Source organism: Pituophis catenifer, unplaced genomic scaffold, assembly GCF_029215685.1.
Source record: "Pituophis catenifer annectens isolate HBS135680 unplaced genomic scaffold, rPitCat1.0.hap2 SCAF_9, whole genome shotgun sequence".
Lineage (NCBI taxonomy): Eukaryota > Metazoa > Chordata > Lepidosauria > Squamata > Colubridae > Pituophis > Pituophis catenifer.
This window is the reverse complement of record NW_027256889.1, coordinates 8,673,490-8,678,996: the sequence shown is the minus strand read 5'-3', so window position 1 is coordinate 8,678,996 and position 5,507 is coordinate 8,673,490. Positions and strand designations below refer to the sequence as shown.

The 5,507-nt window shown below is 42.6% G+C and overlaps 1 pseudogene; it reads right to left on the bottom strand.

Moving 5' to 3' along the window:
* Positions 1 to 259: 259 nt before the first annotated feature.
* LOC139321195 (transmembrane protein 91-like) lies at positions 260 to 5,009 on the bottom strand (annotated as a pseudogene).
* Between the last annotated feature and the right edge of the window lie 498 nt (positions 5,010 to 5,507).

Genomic DNA, 5,507 nt, shown 5'->3' with positions numbered 1-5,507 from the left:
CACATGAGATTTATCACTTGATGTTGGATGGGTTACTGCTAGGGAGAACTTTCAGAATGTTAAAAGTTGGCTCAGGTGCAAGACTTTGAAGTTCTCATGCTCCACTGCTGATCATCAAGTCAGTTCATGTGCATATGAATGGAATGATGCCGACAACTTTAGCTCCAACTAAGGCTTTTGGGTAAAGCTGTGGGAGAAGAGCCCCATGTAATGCCTGATGTTCTAACGGACTTCACTTGGATGTCTAACCGTTGGAAGCCTAGAAGTGGCGTGAAATTAAGATGGTGTACAGGGTCCAGAAAATGAGCCCGACGCCAACTGCCCAATAGATAAATATGCGGGCCAGCCTGGAGTTCTCTCGAGCAGTTGTATAGTTTCCATTTCGGTTGGATTCTTGAGTCTGAAGAGAAAGAGACATAAGAATCAGACTGGTGAGCACTTGAAACAGAAAAGCATCTCCAGAAATAAGGTGACCTGCAGGAAGCTGTGGAATGATTAGCTGACTTGGAAAGTCAACCCACCTTATTGGTCAGGTATTATCACATTAGTATTAGGTGATAGGTTGACACGAGCCTTGCAAGATGAAGCTTACTTAGATCACAAGCTCCAAACTACGTAGTTGTTGTAGTCATATGCAATAAAACAGTTCTTTTTGGAGTTGCAAACAGGAACGAGTACAGCAGTAAAACAATCAGTAAAACAGTAGAAAAACAACAAGTAGCAATGATCAAGCAGTGATCATGCAGAGAGAACAGGCAGAGAGGAGCAGAGGTAGCAATAATAATGTAATAAGAAAAACAAGCCATGATTCCAGCTTCCCCTTAAGTACGTTGGCTACAGAGCTAGCCCATCAGAATACAGTATGATGCAATACAGCATTACAGTCTTAAAGCTACACATTACATTTTGACTGCAAACATACATTGACGGTTTATATATATTGCCAACCCAACCAGTTAGGCAATAGCCATTCCCTAACACGTAGAATCTTGAGATCCTCTGACTGGAACCAGATCTCAAATTCTGGCTCAGATAGTTAACATATCCTAGAATTAATGAACTGGGTGTCTTTGAGCATATATGATGTTAGGAATAACTTTTACCAGGGCCAAACCCATAAGGCCTTTTAACGGGGGAAGCACAGGCATGTGTGTGTTGTCGCACGCGTGCCCACACCCATAATTCTATGTGCCCTGCCCCCCACGCATGCATGTGTGACTCCCCCGCAGTCCCCCCGCTTTTGGCATGTGATGGCCCGGGGGCCCGGTAGGCCTGTTTTTTGCTCTCCCCAGGCTCCAGACTCTCTCTAGGAGCCTGGGGAGAGCAAAAAACGGGCCTTCCGGTCTCACCAGAAACTGGCAAATGGGCCATTTCCAGCCTCCGAAGGGCCTCCTGGGGAGTGGGGAAGGCCGTTTTCACCCTCCCTAGGCTCCTAGAGAGGCTCTGGAGCCAGGGGAGAGAAAAAAATGGGCCTTCCCCACCTCCCCCAGGCCTTCCAGAGACAGGAAACAGCCTGTTTCCCTACTTCCAGTGGGCCCAGAAGGCCCCAAAATCAGTTGGCTGGCGCACACATGTGTGTCGGAGCTGAGCTCGCATGCCCACCAATATGGCTCTGCGTGCCATAGGTTCGCCATCACGGCCCTATACCATTTCAGACAAATGGTTGTCCCATCTCTTCTTAAAAACATCCAGTGTTGGAGCATCCACAATTTCTGGAGGCAAATCATTCCACTGATTAATTGTTCTCACTGTCAGGGAATTTCTCCTTAGTTCTAGAGTAGGTTCCTTCTCTCTTTGATTAGTTTCCATCCGTTGCTTCTTGTCCTGCCTTCAAGTGCTTTGGAGAATAGGTTGACCCCCTCTTCTTTGTGGCAGTCCCTCAAATATCAGAACACTCCTATCATGTCACCCCTAGTCCTTCTTTTCATTAAACTAGACATATCCAATTCCAGCAACTATTATATTTTAGCCTCCAGTCCCCTAATAATCTTTGTTGCACTGTCCTCTTGTAGAGTTTTACATCGTAGCAACCAAAACTGGATGCCATATTCCAAGTGTGGTCTTACCAAGGCATTATAAAGTGGTATTAACACTTCACATGATCTTGATTCTATTCATTCTAGACCATGGATTTTTTAAATAGCTCCAGGTTATTTTATATTGGATTACTTCTGATTTATAAACCTAAAGGTGACAGATGATCTAATAAAGCACCCATTGTTCTAATATTCTGCAAGAAACATTGCGAAAATCTTTCCCACTGCAGGATGAATTAAGGAGAACGATGGGATGACATCATGGTCAGTAAAGAATTAGTGGAAGTTAAAAGGCAAACAGTCTATTAATTTCTTTCTTCAGGATGGCATATACTGCAGGTGAAGTAGTGCCTATTTCATGGTATGCTTGTATGTTTTAAGCTGTCTTCAGAACAATTTATGATAATTGTGTCAAATAATATTTTCTGATTAATATTGAGAGATGGCAAGGTTGTTTTTCTGGAAAAATATACTTTGGTAACAGTAAATGTGGTTATCGAATATATATGATCCAGTGGTAGAATTCAATTTTTTTACTACCGGTTCTGTGGGCGTGGCTTAGTGGATGTGGTGTGGATTGGTGGGTGTGGCTTGGTGGGCATGGCAGGGGAAGGATACTGCAAAATCTCCATTCCCACCCCACTCTGGGGCCAGCCAGAGGTGGTATTTGCCAGTTCTCCTAACTACTCAAAATTTCCTCTACTGGTTCTCCAGAACCTGTCAGAACCTGCTGGATTTCACCCCTGATATGATCTGAATCCCAAATACCTCACAAAAAGCCTTTTTAGATTTGTAAAGGATTAATTATTTACCATTAGATCATGGTAACACCAATCAATGTGTATTATTTACTCTCTTTAAAATGTCAAGAAGAATATATGATAAATTAGGCGATAAGAGATATAATTAGTTGACCTATTGTTTTGCCAAGTGTCAGGCAGTGGTAAGGTGCCAGAGATTGGTTCTTTGAGAATCCAGAGACAATGAATACATCCACTAAGTGAAGAGATTTCAAGCTTTATTCTTTTAATTCTGATAGATATTAAATGGAAAGACAAGAAAGCATAACATATTAATTAGGGAACCCTGTTTCAAGCTGTAGAGAGACCCATATGCTCTGGGTACGCAGCTTGGAGCTCAAGCCTATGCAGAGTCTCAGCTTAATGGGCAACATTCAGGGTTTTTTTTGTATTAAAACCTAGCACCAAGACTTCATGATCCTTCTTATGTGGTCACAAGATTAGAAGCCCTAGTCTTGACATGATAGGAATCAAGTTAGGTAAGACAAAGTTAGACTTCCTCTCCCTTTATTCATCCAGCATTAGTGAAAATGAGCAGGTTAAACAAGCATAATGAGTTCTCAGCTTCAACTTTTCTTAATATGAAGGAGAAATCAAAATATATCACTAACTCCTCAAAATACTCCCTCCCTCCCTCCCTCCCTCCCTCCCTCTCTCTCTCTCTCTCTCTTTCTCTCTCTCTCACACACATCTATCTATCTATCTATCTATCTATCTATCTATCTATCTATCTATCTATCTCTATCTCTCTATCTACTCTCTCTCTCTCTCATCTCTCTCTCTCATCTCTCTCTCATCTCTCTCTCTCACACACACACACACATCTATCTATCATCTATCTATCTATCTATCTATCTATCTATCTATCTATCTATCTCTATCTCTCTATCTACTCTCTCTCTCTCTCATCTCTCTCTCTCATCTCTCTCTCATCTCTCTCTCTCTCACACACACACACACATCTATCTATCATCTATCTATCTATCTATCTATCTATCTATCTATCTATCTATCATCTCTCTCTCTCTCTCTCTCTCTCTCATCTCTCTCTCTCTCATCTCTCTCTCACCTATCTCTCTCTCTCACACACACACACATCTATCTATCTATCTATCTATCTATCTATCTATCTATCTATCTATCTATCTATCTATCTATCTAGCTATCTATCATCTAGCTATCCATCTATCCCTCCATCACCTATCTATCTAGTGATTATGTACTGAAGTTCAAATTCCCCTGACCAAGAGTTAATTGGATAAAGCTGTGCCATTCATTCTTTCAACTCAAGCTACTTCAAAAGGGGTGTATGGTACCGGTATGGATGAAAGATAGGGATCCTTCCCCTCCCTACAATTTTGAGCTCCTAGAGGAAAAGCATTTGCAAATGAATTACAAAATTTGGCAGAATACAAATGAACGAACGAATGAACGAAGAGCTAAATATGAACACTACAAGAAGGAAAAGCAGGCAACTAATCCTAAGTGAAGATATTATGATGTCACATATTCTGTTTCTCTGCAAATGTCACTATACTCTCTTACTTGTCCCCTTACTTGTCCCCCTTTCTTCCTTATCCCCCTCTTTCGCTGTAGCCATGCAGCCCCTGAGGAACATCTCATGGTACTGGAGTTATGAAAGGGGCTCTTGATGAGTTCCAGAAGCTGGAGCCCACCTACTTTAAACCATATGATTCCGTCCCCTTCATTTTTCCAAATATAACTAAGAGGGACTTTAGAAAAAAACAATAAAAAGGCCAAGCTCCCTGCTACCTTCAGCACCCGTACCCAGAGAAACTTACCTTTACAGAACAAAACAATGGCCACCAACTCACCTTTATGGAATAAATCACAGCCACAATTCCAAAGGGTAGGAAACAGCACAACATGGTGCAGATGGAGTAGCGCAGGTAGTCAGGCTCATTGGTGGTCTGGATGTGTGAAATAAAGACATCCTCCTGAGACTCAACAAACAGATCTTGATGGGGCTTTGCAGAAGATGGATCCTGGTACATCTGATACTGTGGTGGTGGCGGTAGTGGCACTGAGGAAGCCGCCCCATAGCCCAGAGAGGATGTTGATTCAACGTGGAATTTAAGTGAATCAGACTCTTCCTGAGGTTTTTGTTCAGGATAAGGAGAAGGATTTGGGGGGACAGGAATATGGGTTTCATAGCTTGGGTTGGTCATCATGCAGAAGCTGCTCTCTTTCTAGTGTCACGGCCAGTGAGGTCCTATCTTGGCTTCTGATTTTCTTCCACTTCAACTGCCCTGCAGTGAAGCTGCTTAGATTTTTCTCCTTGGTGGTACCTAATGTCTGTTTCCCAACTCTTGCTTCTGTTCTTGGCAAGCCTTCTCTTGCTTGCTGGACGCGATACCTTATAATGCAGTTTCCTTCTTTTTTATCTTGTTAAGAGACCGCTATGTATTGCTCTGGCTCTCTGGCGGGATGACATCACTGTGTCTTGAGGATCAGGAGAAAGAGTGGGTGGAATAAATAATTAGGCAGCCAGGACGAACAGACTGATGGATACTGGACACGTCCTATGGAAAGGGGGTGCCAGACAGGAGTTTGATAGGATGCAGAACGTCTGCCAGTCCCAAGGCTAATTAAATAAGCCCAAATAAAATAAAGCCCCAAATAAACCAGGTTTATATCGGCATGTTCAGAA